Genomic DNA, 27,282 nt, shown 5'->3' on the forward strand with positions numbered 1-27,282 from the left:
CCGTTCATTGATCGATGCTGTCTGTTCAGTTCCCAGTGAGGCGCCCGTTCAGCGCTAGACATAATGGCATAGCGCGCATGCGAATCATGTTATATTATTATATAGCTCGCATCTAATCGTATCGGATGAGAAATAGACATTAAATGGCATATATAGGCCGCTACACAACAGTAATCACCGCGACAAACAGCTATATTAGATTTGGAGAAAAAAAAATATGATTTCGAAAAAATTTTTTTTTATTATATTTTAATATGATGACTGGAATAATTCACGTTTGTCCGGTAAATCGAAATCTTCCCGGACACGATGTCCGGCGGCAAATTTTTCTAACGGAAACCCTGACACACACACACACACACACAGTTAGATACACATACACGCAGTTAGACACACACACACACGCAGTTAGACACACACACACACACACACACACACACACAGCTAGACACACACACAACACAAACACACAGAGACAGGTGACACACACACACACACACAGCTGACCCACACACACACACGCAGCTGAAACACACACACCTGAAGTTCCTGAGGCTGCGTTTGCTGGTGGGCAGTCTGGCCAGGGAGGTGAAGATCTCCTCCAGGATCAGCTGCCTGTGCTTCTCGTAGCGGGAGAACACCTGCACACACACACACACACACACACACACACACACCAGGGTTAATAAACACCTGCACACACCAGGGAATACATTCATAACAACTCAGCACCTGGCTAACACCTGTCCATTCCTGTCAGAGGGGGAGGAGTGTGTAGGGACTAGGGAGTAGGGGCTAGGTGCTAGGGGTTAGGCGCTAGGGTGTAGGGGCTAGGGAGTAGGGGTTAGGGAGTAGGGGCTAGGTGCTAGGGAGTAGGGGCTAGGTGCTAGGGAGTAGGGGCTAGGTGCTAGGGAGTAGGGGCTAGGGTGAAGGGGCTAGGGAGTAGGTGCTAGGGAGTAGGGGCTAGGTGCTAGGGTGTAGGGGCTAGGGGTTAGGGTGTAGGGGCTAGGGTGTAGGGGCTAGGGTGTAGGGGCTAGGGAGTAGGGGTTAGGGAGTAGGGAGTAGGGATTAGGGAGTAGGGGCTAGGGAGTAGGGGTTAGGGGTTAGGGAGTAGGGATTAGGGAGTAGGGGCTAGGGAGTAGGGGTTAGGGAGTAGGGGCTAGGTGCTAGGGAGTAGGGAGTAGGGGTTAGGGAGTAGGGGCTAGGGAGTAGGGAGTAGGGATTAGGGGCTAGGGTGTAGGGGCTAGGGAGTAGGGGCTAGGGAGTAGGGAGTAGGGATTAGGGGCTAGGGTGTAGGGGCTAGGGAGTAGGGGCTAGGGTGTAGGGGCTAGGGAGTAGGGGCTAGGGTGTGGGGGCTAGGGTGTAGGGGCTAGGGTGTAGGGGTTAGGGGCTAGGTGCTAGGGAGTAGGGAGTAGGGGTTAGGGAGTAGGGGCTAGGGAGTAGGGGTTAGGGAGTAGGGGCTAGGTGCTAGGGAGTAGGGAGTAGGGGTTAGGGAGTAGGGTCTAGGGAGTAGGGAGTAGGGATTAGGGGCTAGGGTGTAGGGGCTAGGGAGTAGGGGCTAGGGAGTAGGGAGTAGGGATTAGGGGCTAGGGTGTAGGGGCTAGGGAGTAGGGGCTAGGGTGTAGGGGCTAGGGAGTAGGGGCTAGGCTGTAGGGGCTAGGGAGTAGGGGCTAGGGTGTGGGGGCTAGGGTGTAGGGGCTAGGGTGTAGGGGCTAGGGAGTAGGGGCTAGGGTGTGGGGGCTAGGGTGTAGGGGCTAGGGTGTAGGGGCTAGGGTGTAGGGGCTAGGGAGTAGGGGCTAGGGTGTAGGGGCTAGGGTGTAGGGGCTAGGGTGTAGGGGCTAGGGTGTAGGGGCTAGGGAGTAGGGGCTAGGGTGTAGGGGCTAGGGTGTAGGGGCTAGGGTGTAGGGGCTAGGGTGTAGGGGCTAGGGTGTAGGGGCTAGGGTGTAGGGGCTAGGGAGTAGGGAGTAATATAAGTAGTGGTTAATCTGATGAAGTCAGGAACTCACTGCAGTGACCAGCTTGATGGCACAGAGCTGCAGCTCACTGATGTTCTCCACAAAGAACGGAGTGATGCCCATGGAGGAGACCTGTGGAGGGGGGGGTGGAGAGAGAGGGGAGGGGGGGTGGAGAGAGAGAGAGGGGGGGGGAGGGAGAGAGAGAGGGGGGGTGGAGAGAGAGAAGGGGGGATGGAGAGAGAGAAGGGGGGAGGAGGAGAGAGAGAGGGGGTGGAGAGAGAGAGGGGGGGTGGAGAGAGAGAGGGGGGTGAGAGAGAGAGAGGGGGGGGGATGGAGAGAGAGAAGGAGGGAGGAGGAGAGAGAGGGGAGGGGGGTGGAGAGAGAGGGGGGTGAGAGAGGGTAGGAGAGAGAGATGGAGAGACACACAGATGGAGAGAGAGAGAGAGCGAAATCGTTATCACTTGAAACTCTTGTCTGAAGTGCAAAAATCAACAATAAATATAACCAGTCCAACTTACTATCCACACTACACCACCTCTAACCCCCCCCCCTCCCCCCCAGGTTAGGCCCCTCCTACCTGCAGGATGGTGGTGTCCGTCAGCAGCTGGATGTCCAGCAGCTCAGCGATGTTGGTGACGATGTCACACACCTTGTTGTACAGCATGATGAACACACGCTGCTTGTTGTTGGAACACTTGGCCCGCTTGGCCTTGGAGCTCAGCAGGCCGCCTGATTGGACGACAGAGTCACGGGGGGGGGGGGGGGCGACACTAACGTCAGTCATGTGAACAGGTAAGAACGTAGGGTATCTGTTTATCCAGGCGAGTCTCATCTGAGATGACATACGGTGTGTGTGTGTGTGTGTGTGTGTGTGTGTGAGAGAGCATGTGAAAGTGTGTGTGTGTGTGTGTGTACCTCGGGGGTCCACCCTGTAGACAGGGTCGTATTGGGGGTACAGGGTGTGTGTGTGTGTGTGTGTGTGTACCTCGGGGGTCCACCCTGTAGACGGGGTCGTACTGGGGGTACAGTGTGTGTGTGTGTGTGTGTGTGTGTGTGTACCTCGGGGATCCACCCTGTAGACGGGGTCGTACTGGGGGTACAGTGTGTGTGTGTGTGTGTACCTCGGGGGTCCACCCTGTAGACGGGGTCGTACTGGGGGTACAGTGTGTGTGTGTGTGTGTGTGTACCTCGGGGGTCCACCCTGTAGACTGGGTCGTACTGGGGGTACAGGGTGTGTGTGTGTGTGTGTGTGTGTGTGTGTGTGTACCTCGGGGGTCCACCCTGTAGACAGGGTCGTATTGGGGGTACAGGGTGTTGGCCAGGTGGAACTTGGTGTAGCCCAGCACCCTCTCTATGACGTCCTCCATGTACACGGCCTTGGGCATGTGGGCGGAGGTCATGATGTTCAGGGCGGTCAGGCAGGCGTCAGCTGACTTGGTGACGCGCTCCAGGATGAGGTCACGCCACAGCTTCTCCTCGTCCTCCGTGTCGTTGTCCTGGGGGGGGGGGAGAGGAGAGGAGGGGAGGAGAGAGGAGAGGAGGGGAGGAGAGAGGAGCGGAGAAGAGAGGAGGAGAGGGAGAAGAGGGAGAGGTACAGCAGGGGTTATAAAGGAAGAAGAGAGAAGGGGAGGGGAGAGGAGGGGTGGGGGAGGAGAGGAGAGAAGAGAAGAGGGCAGGGAGAGGCATAGCACAGTAGGGGTTAACACCAGAACAGCCATGGGTGGGGTCAGTTGACCCTGTGAGTATTTTTTTCTTAATATCTTTGCACTCTATCAAATTTCAGGACCCTCCTTTCATGACTTTTCCTAGACATGGATCTGCGTTCTACCACCCAGTATCCTTACATTTTCAAAATCACATCAGGATAAGCTAGTATGAAGCCAGTTGCTAGTTCCTCTGTGTAGGAGGCAGGCCAATTTACAAGCGGCCAACTAGTGGTCGTTGTGTGTAAGTAGCAGATTTAAGAGAACACATGGCCAATGAAAAGATGTTCTTTTTGGGTGGAGCTTACGTAGTTCATGAGGGTGGAGGTGTGGTATGTAGAGGGTGGGGGTGTGGTATGTAGAGGGTGGGGGTGTGGGCGGAGCTTACATAGTTCATGAGGGTGGAGAGCTTGGCCCCGTCCTGGATGTTCTTCTCCAGGATGTTCAACACCTTCACCAGCTTGTCAGTGGGCATCTGTGGACAGACAGGTGAGCCGTGTTAGTGGGGGGAACAAACATGTGCACCCCTGGTACAACCAGCCCCGTAGGCAGGACCTGCAGGTCGAGAACCCCTGGTGAGAATACCAGGTGTACAGGTGTGGAGGTCTACCCTACAGGTGTACAGGTGTGGAGGTCTACCCTACAGGTGTACAGGTGTGGAGGTCTACCCTACAGGTGTACAGGTGTGGAGGTCTACCCTACAGGTGTACAGATGTACATGCTAGGTGTACATGCTAGGTGTACATGCTAGGTGTACAGGTGTACATGCTAGGTGTAAAGGTGTACATGCTAGGTGTACAGGTGTTCATGCTAGGTGTACATGCTAGGTGTACAGGTGTACATGCTAGGTGTACAGGTGTACATGCTAGGTGTAAAGGTGTACATGCTAGGTGTACAGGTGTAAAGGTGTACATGCTAGGTGTAAAGGTGTACATGCTAGGTGTACAGGTGTTCATGCTAGGTGTACAGGTGTACATGCTAGGTGTACAGGTGTACATGCTAGGTGTAAAGGTGTACAGGTGTTCATGCTAGGTGTAAAGGTGTACATGCTAGGTGTACAGGTGTACATGCTAGGTGTACAGGTGTACATGCTAGGTGTAAAGGTGTACATGCTAGGTGTACAGGTGTACATGCTAGGTGTAAAGGTGTTCATGCTAGGTGTACAGGTGTACATGCTAGGTGTACAGGTGTACATGCTAGGTGTAAAGGTGTACATGCTAGGTGTACAGGTGTACATGCTAGGTGTACAGGTGTACATGCTAGGTGTACAGGTGTACATGCTAGGTGTACAGGTGTTCATGCTAGGTGTACAGGTGTTCATGCTAGGTGTACAGGTGTACATGCTAGGTGTACAGGTGTACATGCTAGGTGTACAGGTGTACATGCTAGGTGTACAGGTGTACATGCTAGGTGTACAGGTGTACATGCTAGGTGTAAAGGTGTACATGCTAGGTGTAAAGGTGTACATGCTAGGTGTACAGGTGTTCATGCTAGGTGTACAGGTGTTCATGCTAGGTGTAAAGGTGTACATGCTAGGTGTACAGGTGTACATGCTAGGTGTACAGGTGTACATGCTAGGTGTACAGGTGTATATGCTAGGTGTAAAGGTGTACATGCTAGGTGTACAGGTGTACATGCTAGGTGTAAAGGTGTACATGCTAGGTGTACAGGTGTACATGCTAGGTGTACAGGTGTACATGCTAGGTGTAAAGGTGTTCATGCTAGGTGTACAGGTGTACATGCTAGGTGTACAGGTGTACATGCTAGGTGTACAGGTGTACATGCTAGGTGTAAAGGTGTACATGCTAGGTGTACAGGTGTACATGCTAGGTGTACAGGTGTACAGGTACCTTGCAGGTGATGCCCATGGCCTTGATCTTGGCTGACTCGCTGCCCAGCTCGCTCAGCTGGTGTTTCCCGAGCAACAGCTCCTGAGGGATCTCATCGTCGTCCTCTGGGGGATGACAACACATTGGTTAGCGCTCTTTTGAAAAAAAGAATCGAAATATCACCTTGGATACGAGGCGGGGGTGATGGTGGAGGGGAGAGGGGTGAGAGAGGAGGGTTAGGACTTCTAGTAAACCTCTTCCTAGCCTACAAAGCCCCCCTGGAGTAATAGGGGGACAGGTGCCTTGCTCAAGGGCCCAACGGCTGTGGTAGGCACCTTTAGATATGACGCCAATAACCCGAGTCACCAGCTCACATGCAGCTCCCTCCTTCAAATGGTAAATGGACCGCACATATATGGCACCTTCATTCACCCATTCACACACACATTCACACACCAACGGCGGCAAGCGACCATTGCAAGGCGCCGGCCCGCTCAATTGGGGAGCAATTTGGGGGTTCAGTGTCTTGCACAAGGACACCTCGACACTTTATAAATAAGCGCTTGGTAATTACCCATGACGGAGAAGTCCACGTCTTCTAGGTTCTCCAGGATGGTGTCCACGCTGTTGGAGAACCTCTTGAATGTGGACGAGTCCATCAACTCTGGAAGGCGGGATTTAAAAAAAAAAAAACGTCAGTTGGTGGTGTTGCTCAAAACAAGACTCGAACGACACTCAAACGCAATCCAGGGGGGTGTTCCATCACCGTCGCTAAAGGACAATCCAGGCTTATTTTGATAAAACTTTTGAGATTTATAAAAAAAAATCCAGTTCTCACGAGACTTATAAAAAAAAATAAGCCTGGATCTTTTCCTTTAAGTCTCATGAGAACTGGATTTTTTTTTATAAATCTCGAAAGTTTTATCAAAATAAGCCTGGATTGTCCTTTAGCGACGTTGATGGCATACCCCCCAGGAGCAAAGGGCTGAGGACTGGACCGTACCCTCGTGAGTGAGCTTGGGCTCGTACGATTTCCTCTTCTTCTGCTTCTCCTTCTTTTTCCTGGCAACTGGAAGAGGAAGAGGAGGTGGAGGAAGAGGAGGAGGAGGAAGATGAGGAGGAGGAGGAGGAAGAGGAGGAGGAGGATGAGGAAGAGGAGGATGAGGAAGAGGAGGAGGAGGATGATGAGGAAGAGGAGGAGGAGGATGAGAAGGAGGAGGATGAGGAAGAGGAGGAGGAAGAGGAGGATGAGGAAGAGGAGGAGGAGGAGGATGAGGAGGAGGAAGAGGAGGAGGAGGAGGAAGAGGAGGTGGAAGAAACAGAGAGGGTTTAATTAAAACACGTAAAAACACACAAAACATCCGAGAGATCAGAGTGGTGATATTAGATATTCTATTATTATAAGAGTGGCGCCAATGAGCCACACATAGTTCCATCTAGCTCACTGGTTAAACATAGGTTTGATTCATTAGGCCTGTTGCCTGGCAACGTGCTTCGTTGTTATGACGCAAAGGAGGTATTTGACGTCGGCCAATAGGAAACTTCTCGTTATCGAACACTCTGGGACAGATGAACGTACTCACAGGACAGAGCTTTTGTCACACACACGCACTCACACACACGCACTCACACGCTCTCACACACACGCTCTCACACACACGCTCTTACACACACGCACTCACACACACACACGCACTCACACACACACGCACTCACTCACACACACGCACTCACACACACGCTCTCACACACACGCTCTCACACACACACACACACACACACACACACACACGCTCTCACACACACACACACACACACACACTCACTCACACACACACACACACACACACACACACACACTCACTCACCCCCCCCCCCCACACACACACAGAGGAGAGACTCACGCTCGCTCAGGCTCGGCGGCGGCGGCGAGTCCTCCTCGTCAGAGGAGTCCCGGTATCGGCTGCCCGACCCCCGGCGGCCATCTTGGAAGAGCCCCCCTCCCCCCCCGCTCCTGCGGTGCTCCCCCGACCCCCGCCGCTCCCGCTCCGGAGGAACGAACTCCCAGGCCTTGTCCCCCCCGCGGTCCCGCCTCTGACGCTTCCTGGCAGCTGGGGACAAAACAAACAAACAAACAAACAACAACAACAACAACAACGTTAGAATTTGGCCATTTTAGCTGAGACGCTTTTAACAGTACAACAGGCTATTCACTTTGTAGCCAATCAGAGTAGTGTTGCTAGGTAGAATACCGCATAAAACACTTGGAACTCTGGGTGGGTGGTGAGTGTTCCGGAATGCTTTGGCAGTTGGTGAGTTAACACTAGAACAGCCGTGTCTATGTTACCTACTATAAAGGCCAATGCACACGGCGTGCGATGCGATTTTGTCGCACGACAACATTCGATTCTCAATTCACACCGCCTTAAGAGCCGCCTCGGGGGTCACATGACCATAGTCTTTACAATGGGAAGCTGCTACTTACACACAACGACCACTAGTTGGCCCCGCCTTGTAAATTGGCCTGCCTCCTACACAGAAAAACGAGCAAAATAGCTTCATACTAGCTTATCCTGATGTGGGTGATGGGGGGGTCATGGGGGTCCATTGGGGGTCATGGGGGGTCTTTGGGGGCCATTGGCGGCCATAGGGGGTCTTTGGGGGGTCATTGGGGTCTTGGGTGGTCTTCTTTTCTACTCACATTCTCCGTTGGCCTCGTCGTCTGAGCTGACCTCGGCGTACTTGGGCTTGTCGTTGACGGTGGTGCGCTTCCTCTTGTTCATCTTCACCCTCTCACACAGAGGCAGGCTGGACTCGATCTCAGCCCGCAGCTCTGGGGGCAGCTCCTTCAGCACGGAGGGGTCCACACCACCTGGGGGGGGGGAGGGGGAGGAGGGGGGGGGAGAGGAGAGGTCAGAGAGGGGAGGGGGGGATGGAGAGAGAGGGGAGGGGGGATGGAGGGGGGAGGAGAGGTTAGAGAGGGGAGGGGGGGATGGAGAGAGAGGGGAGGGGGGAGAGAGAGGAGGGAGGATGGAGGGGAGAGGAGAGGTTAGAGAGGGGAGGGGGGGATGGAGAGAGAGGGGAGGGAGGATGGAGGAGAGGTTAGAGAGGGGAGGGGGGGATGGAGAGAGAGGGGAGGGAGGATGGAGGGGAGAGGAGAGGTCAGAGAGGGGAGGGGGGGATGGAGAGAGAGGGGAGGGAGGATGGAGGGGGGAGGAGAGGTTAGAGAGGGGAGGGGGAGAGGGAGGGAGGTGAGGGGAAGGAGAGGTTAGAGAGGAAGGAGGGGATGGAGAGAGTGGAGGGAGGATGGAGGGGAGAGGAGAGGTTAGAGAGGGGAGGGGGAGGGGGGGATGGAGAGAGAGGGGAGGCGGGAGGGAGGGAGGTGAGGGGAAGGAGAGGTTAGAGAGGAAGGAGGGGATGGAGAGAGGGGAGGGAGGATGGAGGGGGAGGAGAGGGGAGAGAGAGGTTAGAGAGGAAGGGGGGGGGAGAGAGGGGAGGGGGAGGAGGAGAGGTTAGAGAGGGGTCGCGGAGACACACCGGCTGTTGGTGTGTGTGTGTGTGTGTGTGTGTGTGTGTGTGTATGAGCAACCACTACTTAGTACGATAACCAGCTTTGGGTACAGGTGTAAATTCAGCATACTTGTATTTGGAAGTCTGGGCCATGTATATAAATGCACCATGAGGGGTCTGAGAATTGCTGCAATGTCTAAAAGAAAGGCCAAACAGGTTGCCAAATGTTGCTCTGTCTCAGCTATGATTGGCAGCTTGGCCGTGTGGAGAAGGAGGTGTTATGTGTACAATTGAGTGTTCAGTGCTGCTTAGCCCCGAAATATTTGATTCCCTGTTTGTGTAATATAATTTGTGGAACCAAATAAAGTATTCAAATGTGTGTGTGTGTGTGTGTGTGTGTGTGTGTGTGTGTGTGTGTGTGTGTGTGTGTGTGTGTGTGTGTGTGTGTGTGATGTCGTACTGGGTTTTGTTACTTTGTTGCAGTCTATTGAATAATCTATAATCAATTAGACCATCGATGGGTTGGTTCATTAACAGCCTGTATCACACATAAACCCCTGAGGAACCTCAGGAATTGAGAGAGAGTGAAAGAGAGAGAGAGAGAGATTGTGTGTGTGTGTGTGTGAGAGAGAGAGAGAGAGAGCAAGAGAGAGAGAGATAGTGTGTGTGTGTGTGTATGAGAGTGTGTGGAAGACTGACAGTGTGTGTGTGTATGATAGTGTGTGTGTGTGTATGATAGTGTGTGTGTGAGAGAGAGAGAGCAAGAGAGAGAGAAAGAGATAGTGTGTGTGTGTGTGAGAGAGAGAGAGAGAGAGAGAGAGAGAGGAAGAGAGAGAGAGAGAGAGAGGAAGAGAGAGAGAGAGAGAGATAGTGTGTGTGTGTGTGTGTGTATTTCAGAGAGAATGAGAAGCCTCTTTCACACATAGTTAGTCCTGTAAATTACATGGAATCCCAACCCGAGTCCGCCAGTGATTTTGGCTATTCACACATGAGCTAAAATAAATGCCTAAATCTGCCAAATATCATACCTCCGTCTTATATGCATTTACCATCATATTAATTAATTAATTGAACATTAATTTAACAGCGAGTCAACTCGTATTATGCTTACCATCACCAAGTTCGCTCGCCAACTAAAGCACTTAATTACCGTTGATATAAACATACTATACTAGTCCAAAAGCACAGTATGGGAGAACTTGGTGATGGTAAACATAATACGAGTTAACTCAATTAGACATATTGCTGAATGGAATTGCCACTGGTGCTCACTGCGTAAAAATATCACACATGTGCATTTGATAAGTAATCTAGCTAAGTAAGTAAGCTAGCTAACTAAGATGGGAAATGAAGTAGCATCGAGTTGTGGAATTATATTCATCACTACTTGCTGGCTGATGTGATGTGGGTTAACTAGCCAACTCCCTAACATCAGCGGAGCAAACCAAAACTACTTGCTGTGATTGGTTAAACATACGTAACCCTTTACGTGCCGGACCAGGGAATGTTCAGGCTTCTGAGTCAGGGAGGGAAAGAGAGAGAGAGAGAGAGAGAGAGAGAGAGAGAGAGAGAGAGAGAGAGAGAGAGAGAGAGAGAGACAGGGAGGGAGAGAGAGAGAGAAAGAGAAAGAGAGAGAGAGAGAGATCACGATCACATACTTTTCCCGGCCCTCCCTGAGGAGGACTGCCTGCTCTTGCCAGACTTGGAGTGTCTGATGAACCTCTGGACCTGGTCCATGGACAGCTTCTGCAGCACCACCACAGGCTTGGGCCGCTTGCTGAAGTCCTCTATCAGCCCCAGCCTCTCCAGCTTCACCCGGGGCTGCGACCAGCCCTCCCCTACCAGCCCCAGTCCAGGCCCCAGTCCAGGCCCCAGTCCAGGCCCCAGTCCAGACCCAGACCCTGACCCTGACCCAGACCCAGGCCCTGACCCAGGTCCTAACCCAGGCCCTGACCCTGACCCAGACCCAGGCCCTGACCCAGGCCCTGACCCAGACCCAGGCCCTGACCCAGACCCAGGCCCTGACCCAGACCCTGACCCAGACCCAGGCCCCGACCCAGGCCCTGACCCAGGCCCTGACCCAGGTCCTGACCCAGGCCCTGACCCAGGCCCTGACCCAGGTCCTGACCCAGGCCCTGACCCTGACCCAGACCCAGGCCCAGACCCAGGCCCTGACCCAGACCCAGGCCCTGACCCAGACCCAGGCCCCGACCCAGGCCCTGACCCAGGCCCTGACCCAGGTCCTGACCCAGGCCCTGACCCAGGCCCTGACCCAGGTCCTGACCCAGGCCCTGACCCAGGTCCTGACCCAGGTCCTGACCCAGGTCCTGACCCAGGCCCTGACCCTGACCCAGACCCAGGCCCAGACCCAGGCCCAGACCCAGGCCCAGACCCTGGCCCCGGAGCCTCCTTGTCCCGCTTTACCTTGGGGATCACAAAGTTCTTCAGGCCCCCGGACCCCTGGCCACCCAGGAGATAGGAGGGGAACTCTCCACCTCCTCCACCTCCTCCTCCACCTCCTCCAGACTTGCTGTCTGAGTGTTGGTGGTGGTGCTGTTGTTGTTGTTGTTGTTGTTGCTGTTGTTGTTTAGAGCCGTCTGGTCTGTTCCGGCCTCCTACATCCCCGCCACCGCTGGACGACCGGAATCCGGGCCTGTCCCCGCCGCGAGGCCGACCGCCCTGGTCGAAGCCTCCTCCTCCTCCTCCTCCTCCCCGGCCGTCCTGTTTGACCCGCGGGCTCTCCTGACCCGCCTTGTAGCGGTCCTCGGGCGAACGGCGGTCTCTGGGCTCGCCGCCGCCGGTGGTGGTGGTGGTGGTGTCGCTCCTGTGCCGCCTCTCCCGGTCTCCTCTGTCCCGGTCCCGGCCGTGCTCCCTCTCTCCCCTGCCGGAGGACGAGGAGGACGACGACTTCTGCGGCGTGTCCGGTTGCTGCTGCTGCTGCTGCGGCGGCGGCGCCGGTTGCCGGTTGCGGTCCTGCTTCCCGTCGTGCCGGTGCCTGGCGGGCTCCCGCGCGGAGCGGTTGGTGCCGCTGCCGTTGTTGTTGTTGTTGTCGTGCTTGGTGGCGCTGCTGCTGTTGTTGCCGTCGTTGTGGTGCCGGTTCTTGATGACCTCGGGCCTGCTGTTACCGCCTCCGCCGATACCGCCGCCGGTACCGCTACCGGTACCGCCCGAGCCGGGCTTGTTGAGCCTCAGAACCCCGGCGGTGTCGGACCCCTCTGCGGCGGGGCCCTCTGCGGGCTCCTCGGGCCAGCGCTGGGCCTCCAGGGCAGGGATGGGCGCGGCCGTGCAGGGGTCCAGTTGGCCGTCGGCCCGGCCCGCCTGCTGCAGGTCAATGCTGACCATCAGGGCGGGCCGGCTGGCGCCGTTCCCGGCCGCCGTGGCCTCCTGGGGGGTCAGCTTCCCGGCGTTGCCCCCCCCGCCCCCCCCGCCCGGAGCGCCGGTGGTGCCGGCCGTGCCTCCCGCCCCGGGCTCCAGGGGGAACGAGTCCTGCTTCCTCTTCTTCAGGGGCTTGTCTGGGGAGAGGAGAGAAGAGGGGGAGGCCATGTTTAGTTTAGTTTTTCGGAGTGGGGCACTGCAGTCCCACTCATGTTTTTATTCATTCATTTTCTAGGACAGATAAACGTGTGACAGTCTGATAATTTGGTCCGCATTTCGGCAACCGATCTCTTTTGAAACACGGAACTACGGAAATATACTAATCACAACACAAACTCGCTAGTCAGGCCAAAACACTGCAACAACGCAATGGATTGGGTGAGTAATCCCCCCCCTGCTACCTAGTTAACTAGAACACTACTTTACATTGTTAGCAGGCTCACAAAACAAGCTGTGTTAGTTGACTAGCGATGTGTCGTTGATTTTCAACAACGCGGAAATGTATTTACATTTTTCTAGATCCCGACATGAGGACCAAATGATCAGATTGTGTCACATACAGTGAAGACAGACAGGAGAGTAAGGAGAAGAAGGGAGAGAGGGCATGTCAGCAGGGCATGGGCCGGATTCTAACCCATGCCGACATGGGCATATGTGTGCACCGTAGACCGCGGTGCTAGACCACTGGACCAACCCAGGCCATGGTGCTAGACCACTGGACCACCCCAGGCCATGGTGCTAGACCACTGGACCACCCCAGGCCATGGTGCTAGACCACTAGATCACCCCAGGCCACCTAAATGACACTTGCAATGTGAAATCTCCAATGAAGATTATTTCTATAAATAATAATAATAACTTACATTTACATAGCGCCTTTCAGGGGCTTAAATACAAGAAAATAACCCAAAACAGTCCGACAAACCAAAACAACAACTAAATTAGAGGCCGAAGTAGCACAGGTAAAGTTGCACAGGTAAAGTAGCACAGGTAAAGTAGCACAGGTGAAGTAGCACAGGTGAAGTAGGACAGGTAAAGTAGCACAGGTAAAGTAGCACAGGTAAAGTAGCACAGGTAAAGCAACACAGGTAAAGCAGGGGGCCGTTCCACTAAAGTGGATTAGTATATCGGCGATTGAAATAAATCAGGCGATCAGGCAACTCGGGATTGGAATTCAAGCCTCAGGTGATTCCTCGAACGAGGATCAGGCTTGTGTCATGAGTGTTCACAGAACACCGGCTTACAAATCCTCGATATGGGCGCGTGCACGCAGACATAAAGAGCCCCGAAGAGTCGATCTGTCGAAATGAAGATACTACACTCTGCAGGGTTCCTACATTTGGGCAGCATTCCGAATTATTGATCTTTATGAAGACGGAAAAATAAGATGTAAAATAGTGCAATACTGCCGCAATTAACAAGGCGAGGGAAATGGTTTGGCAAGAAATTGCTGACCGATTAAATGTGTAGGTCATACTAGCCTCAGTTATTGTTATATGTTCATATTTTAATAAATGAATATTTACTACTGTGGTGATATCAGTAGCAGGCTAAAATCGTCTTATCGTCACGATGGCCTAGTGGTATTTACCGCTGCCGTGGTATTTATTCGTCTTTTTAAGACGGTGGTTCGAATCCCTCTTCAGACACACTTTTTTATTGCATTTCGTTGTCTGAATCTAATCTAAAATCTCATCTAAAATATAGTAATAGTAAGTATATAGGCTATAAACTAATGGTGCAGGCTAATTTACAAGAACTGACACGATTACAATGGTGTTTGAAGCCTTTCTGAGTAAATTATGTTCTTACACTAGACCCTGGATTTGGCATAGATAATTTTTTCTTACGATTACTGATGGATAGATGATTCACTTAGACAGATACACCTCGTTCCAAATTATTATGCAAATTATATTTTTCTCAGATTTTCCTAAATAGTCGATGCAAATGACAATCAGTATAATTTTCAAGTCATCAACCGTTAGAGTATAATTCAAATTTTATTGAACAAACCTCCCAATGATAACAGTATTTTTTTTTTTTAATAAAAAACTCAAAATGCACTGTTCCAAATTATTATGCACAACAGAGTTTCAAAACATTTTATAGGTTGTAAAGAACTAAAAATGGTAATTTGATGAATTTAGGGTTAGGAGGTCATATAAGAAGGTCATATTTACTGAAATCAAAAGCTATTTCAAACAAAAACATCTTAACAGGTCAAGTTACATGTTAACATAGGACCCCTTCTTTGATATCACCTTCACAATTCTTGCATCCATTGAACTTGTGAGTTTTTGGACAGTTTCTGCTTGAATTTCTTTCCAGGATGCCAGAATAGCCTCCCAGAGCTGCTGTTTTGATGTGAACTGCCTCCCACCCTCATATATATTTAGCTTGAGGATGCTCCAAAGGTTCTCAATAGGGTTGAGGTCAGGGGAAGATGGGGGCCACACCATGAGTTTCTCTCCTTTTATGCCTATAGCAGCCAATGACACAGAGGTATTCTTTGCAGCATGACATGGTGCATTGTCATGCATGAAGATGATTTTGCTACGGAAGGCACAGTTCTTCTTTTTGTACCACAGAAGAAAGTGGTCAGTCAGAAACTCTACATACTTTGCCGAGGTCATTTTCACACCTTCAGGGACCTTAAAAGGGCCTACCAGCTCTCTCCCCATGATTCCGGCCCAAAACATGACTCCGCCACCTCCTTGCTGACGTCGCAGCCTTGTTGGGACATGGTGGCCATCCACCAACCATCCACTACTCCATCCATCTGGACCATCCAGGGTTGCACGGCACTCATCAGTAAACAAGACTGTTTGGAAATTAGTCTTCATGTATTTCTGAGCCCACTGTCATGCTGCAAAGAATACCTCTGTGTCATTGGCTGCTATAGGCATAAAAGGAGAGAAACTCATGGTTAACACATGTAACTTGACCTGTTAAGATGTTTTTGTTTGAAATAGCTTTTGATTTCAGTAAATATGACCTCCTAATATGACCTCCTAACCCTAAATTCATCAGATTACCATTTTTAGTTCTTTACAACCTATAAAATGTTTTGAAACTCTGTTGTGCATAATAATTTGGAACAGTGCATTTTGAGTTTTTTATTTAAAAAAAAAAATACTGTTATCATTGGGAGGTTTGTTCAATAAAATTTGAATTATACTCTAACGGTTGATGACTTGAAAATGATACTGATTGTCATTTGCATCGACTATTAAGGAAAATCTGAAAAAATATAATTTGCATAATAATTTGGAACGAGGTGTATATATATATATATATATATATATATATATGTTGTAAATCGATTTGCATGAAGGCTTCGGTTAAATGTAAAAAAAAAAAAAATCTATTTAGGAAAAGTCTCGAACCCGCAACCTTCGGAACTCTAGCTGGTTGCCTTAACCACTGCGCCAGCCAGACCGCTGTGACAAAAGCAATGCAAGTTGATAGACATACCATACCTATTTCAAATTATCAAATTATCTATCTATCTATCTCGTGTGAAGTGGGAACTAATATTTCCTAAAAGACACTTGAGGAACTGTCGTTCGGGATGTAGTTTCCGCCTGTGAGCCTTTTTTGACGCACGCATTAAGTTAGCCAGCCTGTAAGTCTGCTCGGGACCAGGCTAATTATATCTGACTCAGAAGGATATGTTGCATAGCAACCAAGCAGCGAATTATTTGAGCCACATTGATGGAACCGACCGCAAGCTTATTTAAACCTAGATCAGAGTTAATCGCTTGGATCAGAGTTAATCTCGCATAGTGGAACGGCCCCCAGGACAGGTAAAGCAGCGCAGGTAAAGGTACATGTCGAGGTCTGATCGTACGCACCTTTATCCTGCACCTCCTTGGAGCAGCGCTCCCTCTCGCTGGCCGCCTCCCTCTCTATCCTCTCGATCTCCGCCAGCGCGTCCATCTCCACGTCGTCGTACGGGGACGAGGGGGGGCCCTGGCCCTGGGGGGGGCCGCTGCCCCCCCCCTGCTGCTGCTGCTTCCCCCCCCCCGCCCCCCCCCCATGTTCTGCAGCACGGGGACCGGCTGGTACCCCAGCTCCCCCTCCAGGTCGGAGGACTGCTCCAGGCCCGGCAGCAGCTCCCCCCCCCCGGGGGGGTCCGAGTCCCCCGGGGACTTGACCCGGGACAGCCGCAGGGTCAGCTTGGTGGAGTCCTTGGACGGGGAGCTGACGATGTCGTACAAGTCCTTCTCGTCTTTCACCGTGATCTTCTTCTTCTGTTGTTGTTGTTGTTGTTGTAGTTGTTGTTGTTGTTGTTGTTGTAGTTTCTTCCTCTGGTCCGGAGACTCCAGATACAGGTCTGGAGGGCCGTCGCGAGGCGACGCGTAGGGAGGGGGGGACTGGAGGATGAGCAGAGGGCGAGAGCCAGCTGGGGAGGGGGAGGGAGGAGGGGGAGGAGAAAGAAATCTGAGATTAAAAATATCCACCTGTTTATATGCAAGAACGCCATGGAGAATTCTCATCTGGAGTCTAGAATTCTAGAATTCGGCATCTACAATTCTCATCTGGAGTCTAGAATTCTAGAATTCGCCATCTAAAATTCTCATCTAGAATCCTCATCTCATCTAAGGCTGAGAGTATAACTGGCCACGGAGACGACCGCAAAAACAGTTTGGAGACGTGATTGATGTGGTTATAACGGGCGGCCATTACCGTACCTTTGGGTGTTCCATCACTTCCTGCCGGGGAGCACCCAGACTGTGGTGACCTCAGAGGAAATGATGCGTTTCTCATGGGGGGGTCAGTTTCCTGATGAGGTAAACAACAGAGGGAATGGACCGCTGGTCAACAGGTGAATATTTCACTTTTTTCTTCCCTTTCTTTTCTATTTTCTTCAATAACAGAAATGTTTGTGAATTGTGAATGTTTGCAAACTGAAAATGTATTAAAAAACAATATAAAATATATTTCTCTTACATTTTCATCCGATAACCTACAAACCATAGATTTCGTTGTATTGTACTCTGCGATGACAATAAAGTTGAATCTAATCTAATCTAAATCATCGAATGCAAATGTTATAAAAGTATAATTTATATAATTTATTTTTTTATTTCTACTAGCTGTAGCTAGCTAGTGTTACAGCTTTTATTATATAACATATTTTTGATTATTATTTATTCTATTTCTTTATTCACTATCTTTTTCTTTAATCATGTATTTACGATTTTGTCAGAGAGACGTGTGGCAGATAGAGTGACTGTTGTCTTTTTTTTCTGTTGTTGTTGTCTTTGTTTATGTCTGTTATGGGGGGAAAAAATAAGTACGTAAAATAATAAAAAATGATAACAAAAGCAGCTAGCTAGCTAGCTAGCGTTACCTCATTGCCCAGCCGCTGGACGATGCTCATGTAGTCGTCACTGCTGTGTCTGTCTGGCTGGTGGCTGGAGCCCAGCTGCCCCGACACCTTCCCCTCATGGATGTTCCTCATGCCCCCCGGGACCATGGGGCTGGCGACAGACACTGAGAGGGGGGGGGGAGGGAGGGAGGGAGGAAGGGGGGGAGGGAGGAGGGAGGAGGGAGGGGGGTGAGGAGAGAGGGAGGGGGGAGAGAGGGAGGGGAGTTAGGGAGGGAGAGAGAGAGAGGGAGGGAGGAAAGGAAGGAGGGAGGGAGGGAGGAAAGGAAGGAGGGAGAGAGGAGGGAGGGGAGGGTGGATGGTTAGACCTAGACTATCATGTTAAACAGATACATAACACAGAATCTTGCATTTTTGAATATCTTCAAAAGAAGATAATAATCATAATATTAATCATAATCATCATAATCATAATAATGTGATGGACAGTCGATCAATGACTAATCAATAGTCGTCGTTCCCCCCCCTCTCTCTCCCCCCCCCCCCCCTCTCCCCAGACCCCCAGACAGACAGAGAGGCCCACCTTGCTGTATCTGCTGGTGCTGGTTGTAGGCGGGGGGCTGGGGGTACTGCTGCAGGTACCCCGTGGCGGGGCTCTGGGGGGTGTAGGGGCTGGGCACCGGGCTGCTCTGCTGGGGCAGGAACCTGCTGCTGGAACTGGACTGGGGAGACACGAACCTGCTGGACGCCAGGGACAGACAGAGGGACAGACAGACGGACAGACAGACAGAGGGACAGACAGAGGGACAGACAGACAGAGGGACAGACAGAGGGACAGACAGACGGACAGACAGAGGGACAGACAGACGGGACAGACAGACAGAGGGACAGACAGAGGGACAGACAGAGGGACAGACAGAGGGACAGACAGAGGGACAGACAGAGGGACAGACAGACGGACAGACAGAGGGACAGACAGAGGGACAGACAGACAGAGGGACAGACAGACAGACAGAGGGACAGACAGAGGGACAGACAGAGGGACAGACAGAGGGACAGACAGAGGGACAGACAGACGGACAGACAGACAGAGGGACAGACAGAGGGACAGACAGACAGAGGGACAGACAGACGGACAGACAGAGGGACAGACAGACGGGACAGACAGACAGAGGGACAGACAGGCGGACAGACAGAGGGACAGACAGACGGACAGACAGAGGGACAGACAGACAGAGGGACAGACAGACGGGACAGACAGACAGAGGGACAGACAGGCGGACAGACAGAGGGACAGACAGACGGACAGACAGACGGACGGACAGACAGAGGGACAGACAGAGGGACCGACAGACGGACGGACAGACAGAGGGACAGACAGGCGGACAGACAGAGGGACAGACAGACGGACAGACAGAGGGACAGACAGAGGGACAGACAGGCGGACAGACAGAGGGACAGACAGAGGGACAGACGGACAGACAGAGACACCGGATTAAAACACTGTGGTGGGCAACCATGACACCCAGGGGGCGACACACACACGCAAGGCAGTGACATCATAATGCAGTGACATCATCGCCCACCTGGAGGGACTGGGAGACATGGCCGCCTGTTGGAAGTTGCCTGAAGGGGCGGGGCTGCCGTGCATGGAATTCTGGGACATTTTGTACTGCTGCACCATTGGCTGCTGCTGCTGCATGATACCTGCTGGTAAACACAAACACAACAGCCAATCAGAACACAGACACAACAGCCAATCAGAACACAGACACAACAGCCAATCAGAACACAGACACAACAGCCAATCAGAACACAGACACAACAGCCAATCACAACACAGGAGCCATAGAGATGGTCCAGCGTGGGCTAGGTAGCGTGTGTGTGTGTGTGTGTGTGTGTGTGTGTGTGTGTGTGTGTGTGTATGTGTGTGTGTATGTGTGTGTCTGTGTGTGAGAGTGTGTCTGTGTGTGTGTGTGTGTGTGAGAGTGTGTGTGTGTGAGTGCGTGTGTCTGTGTGTGAGAGTGTGTGTGTGTGTGTGTGTGTGTGTGTGTGTGTCTGTGTGTGAGAGTGTATGTATGTGTGTGTGTGTGTGTGTGAGAGAGTGTGTGTGTGTGTATGTATGTATGTATGTATGTACAGTATATCTCAAAAGTGAGTACACCCTTTAGATTTTTGCAAATATTCTGTTATATCCTTTCAGGGGATAACATTATCTTACTGAAACTTTGATATAACTTAAAGTAGTCAGTGTGCTGCTTGAATAACAGTATAGATTTATTGTCCATTGAAAATTACTCAGTACACAGCTGTTAATGTCTAAACAGCTGGCAACAAAAGTGAGTACACCCCATAGTGAACATGTCCTAATTGTGCCCAAAGTGTCAATATTTTGTGTGACCACCATTGTTATCTAGCACTGCTTTAACCCTCCTGGGCATGGAATTCACCAGAGCTGTACAGGTTGCTTCTGGAATCTTCTTCCACTCCTCCATGACGACATCACGGAGCCCACGGATGTTGGACACCTTGCACTCCTCCACCTTCCTCTTGAGGATGCCCCACATGTGCTCAATTGGGTTTAGGTCTGGAGACATACTTGGCCAGTCCATCACCTTAACCTTCAGCTTCTTCAGCAAGGCCGTTGTCATCTTGGAGGTGTGTTTAGGGTCATTATCATGTTGGAAAACTGCCGCCCCCCCAACGGAACCCCCCGGCCCCCCAAGAAAGAGGAACTATTACAGACGTAGACACCAAACATCTGACAAGTAGGCTAAAATATCAGCTTTTTTTTAAATGCACCCAACCCGAATCTAGCGAGTGGCAAGCCCATGGGCTCGTTGGGAACGTTAGTCCGGCATTATACAACAGTTAGTTCCGACCAAGTCATTTGATTGGACAAGAGGCATTCCATGAGTTACGATACAGTGTAACAGCACTGGGACTTTTAACTCTATGTATCACTCCGCCGCACAGGTGTTCTAAATGACCGTTAATTAGACTCCATTGTAGCGCGGACCTGCGCTGTCGCACTGCTGTTCTGACCTCCGGACATTTGTAATCAGAATCAGAATCAGAATCAGAAGACTTTTATTGCCATGACATGTAAACATGTTAGGAATTTGGTTTGGTACCATGGAGCACGGTTTACAGCAGGACAGGTGCAAGACAGGACAAGACAGTGCAAACCAACATCAAAGTGCAAGAGTCATAATTAATATAAATATAAAGTCAGGGTTCGACAGTGCGACCGTTTTGGTCGCATTTGCGAGTAAATATATTTCTGTGCGACTTAGAAATACATTCAATCGCACCAGTGCGACCCAAAAAAAAAAAACTTTTTTTTTTTTTTTTTTTTTTTTTAAAGCTGAACTACTGTCATGCGCAGTCAATCTTATGTTCGTTAATAAGATCACAGCGCATCTAAACCAATGCAATCCTTTGAAAACAGAAGAAGAAAAAAAACAGACACGTGACCTGCAAGCACAACAAGCGCGCATTTACATTTGAAAATCCTGTCAGAAAAAGACTGCTGTTAAAATGAATCCGATTACGGCATACTTTAGCAAGGCTAATGCTAGCACCGTTCCTGACAGAGAGGAGGTAGAGGGGGGTAGTGGAGTCAACATTACAGCTGGAGACGAGAGTGACGAAGAAAACAGAGACGGGGAAAGCGAGGAGGAGAGCGCCCGGTCAGAAAGTGTGTCAGGGGAGGGGGAAGGTCATTATCCACGCGGTGATAATGGCGGTGCCACTGCCAACGTGAAGTCTGGTCTGACAAAAGTCTACAGGTACAGTGCCGAGTGGCAAACATCTTTCCCGTGGCTGTTGCTGAAGGAAGGGAAGATGTATTGCAAGTGGTGTGTCGCCCACATGAAGTTAGCTGGAAAGACCGCGTTTGTGTCAGGAGACGCACAGCTGAAACGCGACACAGTGAAAAAACATGGTCTGTCTCGCAAACATGTGAAATGCAGGGAAGCTTTCATGTCAGCTCAGAACAAGCCCCTTGAGAAAGCTGTTGGACGCCAGAAGGCTAGCTCCAGTGAGGAAATTAAAAGACAGCTCAAGTTAAAGTTTAACATCGCTTACTACGTGGCAAACGAAGAGATCCCATTTATTAAATTCCACAAATTATTATGGCGTTGAATTAAATCCAACCTATAGTAATGACAAACGATGCGCTGACATGATCGGGCAGATAGCGGATGCCATGAGAGAAGACCTTGCTGTGAAGATCAATTCCGCACACTATCTCGCCTGGGCTTAATTATTTATTTATTCATGAATCATTTATTAATAAATGAATATTCTTACTTCCCCTTTACATTGTGTGAGTCTCCATTTTTATTACGGCCAAGAGCCGGTTATGATAATTCTAATATGTTATGATTCTGATAATTTGTTGTCGTCATACGAAAATTGCACAATTTTCATTGTGCTACTGAAATTCTTGGTGTGCTACTAAATTTTTTGACATGGTAGCACAGTGCTACCTGGGGAAAAGGTAAGCGTCAAACCCTGTATAAAGTGCAGAGATCAAGTGTTCAAGTGTTCATATCCAGACAGTCCAAAGCTCTCTGGGTGGGGGTGGAGGGAGGGTAGATAGATAGGGGTCAGGTCAGGGGGGGGCAGCGGCATTTAGGAGCCGGATGGCTGTGGGGAAAAAGCTGTTTGTATGTCGGTAGTGCTGTCCCAAACGACTATTTTTCTACCGATTAATCTAGCGATTATTTTATCGATTATTCGATTAGTCTAGCGACTAATTTGTCGATAAGTCTAACGATAATTTTTGTACTGTAAAAAAAAAAAAGAAAAAAAATCTACTTTTTTGTCTCCACCTCACTGCTATGTTTAGCCAACTTGAATGCCAACATGGCCATTTAGAAGTCTGTCCATCACCACAACACATAGCTAGCTAACGTTACTCTCGCTGCTATGTTATGATTAGCTAAATTGATGCTAACGTAGCATGCAAGCTACGAGCTAGATAACGTACAGTAGGTGCTCGCACCACAATGACAATAGGCTACCGTAGCTAGCCAGCTACATAGCTAACGTTACTAACACCAGAAGACAAGACATACGAACTGTGGTGAGCTACATTGCTTGTGTAACATTAGCTAGTAGCTATCCATTTTCACTCATACACTTAATTGTCTCGCCTGGTAAAATAAAGGTAAAAAAAAAAAAAATAAAAAAAAAACTTTTTATTTATTTGCGACTAACCGACGCATATTACGCTAACCGACGTATTGACGTAGTCGGTGACGTCGACGACGTCGAATAATCGTAACAGCCCTAATGTCGGGCCTTCACAGTATTTAGGGACCGCACCCTCCTTTTTTTTTTTTTTTCCCCCCCCAGAAAAGTAAGTAAGTGTGTAAGTAAGTAAGTAAGTAAGTAAGTGTGAGTTCAAGAGGCGCGTCTGATTCAAGTGCTTGTGCTAGAATAGACTGTGTACTACTGGATACCTCACCGTATTCATTGTTAGAGAGTTGACTCATGTTGATATTTGACTATAATGTGCACACTCGAAAACGATGGAGCAGCGTGCTGTCTGATGTCAACTCGTCTGACTGAATCACATTCACACATGCCACCAAAGCGACTGTCAACCGAGTCATACTGCGGCCTCGTACCTACGACCGAATCACAGCCGTGCTGATATTCAGTATAACACACTCCCTCTCGTGTGATATTGCTTAAGTAGTCTCGCATAGCCAAACCTATCATTCTCTCCATACTTCACATAGCCAAACCTATCATTCTCTCCACACTTCGCTTCGCGCTGGACACACTCGCGTACAAGATTGTGCGCCAGTGTGCGCGCGCGACGCGAGAGAGTTTTTGCAGGGTGAGATGTCTGCAGATGTAAGTAAGCAAGTTGAAACGTTAGCAAATATACTTGCTGAGTGTTCTGACAGAGAACGTTGGTTAAAATTGGTCGTTATTATTATGACTAGAAAGTGTCTGATTATAGTTCCATGGTAGTCAAGACCACATAAGTAAGTAGCCTTAAGAACCGATGGTTCTCCAGCCTAATGGCCCATAGGGCAGGAGCCTATCTCCTGTTTCAGTAGCGTGAGGCGGCTTAATGTACAAGTTAGTACACCCCTGGACATGACGCTGGTATGTCGCAGGGTCTTACCCCCTGGGGGGGGGGGGGGGGTGTCCATGCCACGGTCCATGCCACCCCCCCAAGGCAGCAAACCTAGGGGAAACACTGTTGACTGTAGGCAAAACACATTTGTCTTGGTACTCCTCACCAGGGTGCCACCACACACGCCGGACACCATCTGACCCAAATAGGTTTATTTTGGTCTCATCAGACCACAGGACATGGTTCCAGTAACTCATGTTCTTGGATTCATTGTCTTCAGCAAACTGTTTGCGGGCTTTCTTATGCATCGGTTTCAGAAGAGGCTTCTGTCTGGGGCGACGGCCATACAAACCAATTTGATGCAGTGTGCGGCGTATGGTCTGGGCACTGACAGGCTGACATTCCACTTCTGCAACCTCTGCAGCAATGCTGGAAGCACTCGCACGTCTATTTTTGGAAACCAACCTCTGGATATGACGCTGAGCACGTGGACTCAACTTCTTTGGTCGACCCTGGCGAGGCCTGTTCTGAGTGGAACCTGTCCTGGAAAACCGCTGTATGATCTTAGCCACTGTGCTGCAACTCATTTTCAGGGTGTTGGCAATCTTCTTATAGCCAAGGCCATCTTTGTGAAGCGCAATAATCATTTTTTTCAGCCGCTCAGAGAGTTCCTTGCCATGAGGTGCCATGTTGTCCAGCATTCAGAGAATTGTGCCCAAAACACCAAATTTAACAGCCCTGCTTATCATTTACACCTGAATCCTTGTAACACTAACGAGTCACATGACACCAGGGCGGGAAAACAACATCATTGGGCACAATTAGGACATGTTCACTATGGGGTGTACTCACTTTTGTTGCCAGCTGTTTAGACATTAACAGCTGTGTACTGAGTAATTTTCAAAGGACAATAAATCTATACTGTTATTCAACCAGCACACTGACTACTTTAAGTTATATCAAAGTTTCAGCAGGATAGTGTTATCCCCTGAAAGGATATAACAGAATATTTGCAAAAATCTAAAGGGTGTACTCACTTTTGAGATATACTGTATGTACAGTGGGGCAAAAAAGTATTTAGTCAGCCACCAATTGTGCATGTTCTCCCACTTAAAAAGATGAGAGAGGCCTGTAATTTTCATCATAGGTACACTTCAACTATGAGAGACAGAATGAGAAAAAAAATCCAGAAAATCATGATTTTTAAAGAATGTATTTGCTTATGGTGGAAAATAAGTATTTGGTCAATAACAAAAGTTCATCTCAATACTTTGTTATATACCTTTTGTTGGCAATGACAGAGGTCAAACGTTTTCTGTAAGTCTTCACAAGGTTTTCACACACTGTTGCTGGTATTTTGGCCCATTCCTCCATGCAGATCTCCTCTAGAGCAGTGATGTTTTGGGGCTGTCGCTGGGCAACACAGACTTTCAACTCCCTCCAAAGATTTTCTATGGGGTTAAGATCTGGAGACTGGCTAGGCCACTACAGGTCCTTGAAATGCTTCTTACGAAGCCACTCCTTCGTTGCCCGGGCGGTGTGTTTGGGATCATTGTCATGCTGAAAGACCCAGCCACGTTTCATCTTCAATGCCCTTGCTGATGGAAGGAGGTTTTCACTTAAAATATCACGATACATGGCCCCATTCATTCTTTCCTTTACACGGATCAGTCATCCTGGTCCCTTTGCAGAAAAACAGCCACAAAGCATGATGTTTCCACCCCCATGCTTCACAGTAGGTATGGTGTTCTTTGGATGCAACTCAGCATTCTTTCTCCTCCAAACACGATGAGTTGAGTTTTTACCAAAAAGTTCTATTTTGGTTTCATCTGACCATATGACATTCTCCCAATCCTCTTCTGGATCATCCAAATGCTCTCTAGCAAACTTCAGACGGGCCTGGACATGTACTGGCTTAAGCAGGGGGACACGTCTGGCACTGCAGCATTTGAGTCCCTGGCGGCGTAGTGTGTTACTGATGGTAGCCTTTGTTACTTTGGTCCCGGCTCTCTGCAGGTCATTCACTAGGTCCCCCCGTGTGGTTCTGGGATTTTTGCTCACCGTTCTTGTGATCATTTTGACCCCACGGGGTGAGATCTTGCATGGAGCCCCAGATCGAGGGAGATTATCAGTGGTCTTGTATGTCTTCCATTTTCTAATAATTGCTCCCACAGTTGATTTCTTCACACCAAGCTGCTTACCTATTGCAGATTCAGTCTTCCCAGCCTGGTGCAGGTCTACAATTTTGTTTCTGGTGTCCTTTGACAGCTCTTTGGTCTTGGCCATAGTGGAGTTTGGAGTGTGACTGTTTGAGGTTGTGGACAGGTGTCTTTTATACTGATAACGAGTTCAAACAGGTGCCATTAATACAGGTAACGAGTGGAGGACAGAGGAGCCTCTTAAAGAAGAAGTTACAAGTCTGTGAGAGCCAGAAATCTTGCTTGTTTGTAGGTGACCAAATACTTATTTTACAGAGGAATTTACCAATTAATTCATAACAAATCCTACAATGTGATTTCCTGGATTCTTTCCCCCCATTCTGTCTCTCATAGTTGAAGTGTACCTATGATGACAATTAGAGGCCTCTCTCATCTTTTTAAGTGGGAGAACCTGCACAATTGGTGGCTGACTAAATACCTTTTTGCCCCACTGTATGTATGTATGTGTGTGTGTGTGTGTGTATGTATGTATGTATGTGTGTGTGTGTGTGTGTGTCTGTGTGTATGTATGTATGTGTGTGTGTGTGTGTGTGTGTGTGTGTGTGTGTGTGTATGTATGTATGTATGTGTGTGTGTGTGTGTGTATGTATGTATGCTTGTGTGTGTGTGTCTGTGTGTATGTATGTATGTGTGTGTGTGTGTGTGTCTGTGTGTCTGTGTGTATGTATGTGTGTGTGTGTGTGTGTGTGTGTGTGTGTGTGTGTATGTATGTATGTATGTATGTATGTACGGTATGTGTGTGTGTGTGTGTGTGTGTGTGTGTGTGTCTGTGTGTATGTATGTATGTGTGTGTGTGTGTGTGTGTGTGTATGTATGTATGTATGTGTGTGTGTGTGTGTGTGTGTGTGTGTGTATGTATGTATGTATGTATGTATGTATGTGTGTGTGTGTGTGTGTGTGTGTGTGTGTGTGTATGTATGTATGTATGTGTGTGTGTGTGTGTGTGTGTATGTATGTATGTATGTATGTATGTATGTATGTGTGTGTGTGTGTGTGTGTGTGTGTGTGTACCTTTCTCTCTGAAGACCCCGGGGCTCCTGGACAGCACGGTCTGCAGCAGCAGAGGAACGTCCCCCTCAGGGTCGTCACTGCCCAGGTTGTCCTTCAGCTCTCTGCAGAGGACACACACACACACACACACACACACACACACACACAAAGGTTCACTCCTTAGTATGGCAGACGTGTCTTCCAAGGAGGCAGACCGTCGGGCAACAAATGCATTGTTAAAGGTACACACTGTGTGTGTGTGTGTG

General features: G+C 49.7%; 1 pseudogene across 1 annotated transcript in view; it reads right to left on the reverse strand.

Annotated features, from left to right (window-relative positions):
* The window catches only part of LOC308159174 (nipped-B-like protein A), a 68,705-nt pseudogene that overhangs the window by 33,648 nt on the left and 7,775 nt on the right, over positions 1–27,282 (reverse strand). Inside the window, exons 5-23 of the transcript XR_013938026.1 lie at positions 27,038–27,138; positions 19,294–19,414; positions 18,291–18,448; positions 17,732–17,874; positions 17,070–17,160; positions 16,230–16,780; positions 11,378–12,509; positions 10,952–11,346; positions 10,656–10,904; positions 8,189–8,359; positions 7,392–7,598; positions 6,491–6,556; positions 6,062–6,151; positions 5,509–5,612; positions 4,047–4,133; positions 3,223–3,451; positions 2,533–2,684; positions 2,007–2,087; positions 541–641 (exon numbers count right to left, since the gene is read on the reverse strand). The product of XR_013938026.1 is annotated as a nipped-B-like protein A (transcript). The remainder of the gene's footprint in view (positions 1–540; positions 642–2,006; positions 2,088–2,532; positions 2,685–3,222; positions 3,452–4,046; positions 4,134–5,508; positions 5,613–6,061; positions 6,152–6,490; positions 6,557–7,391; positions 7,599–8,188; positions 8,360–10,655; positions 10,905–10,951; positions 11,347–11,377; positions 12,510–16,229; positions 16,781–17,069; positions 17,161–17,731; positions 17,875–18,290; positions 18,449–19,293; positions 19,415–27,037; positions 27,139–27,282) is intronic.

This window comes from Nansenia antarctica, assembly GCF_963989245.1.
Source record: "Nansenia antarctica genome assembly, chromosome: 5".
Taxonomy (NCBI): domain Eukaryota; kingdom Metazoa; phylum Chordata; class Actinopteri; order Argentiniformes; family Microstomatidae; genus Nansenia; species Nansenia antarctica.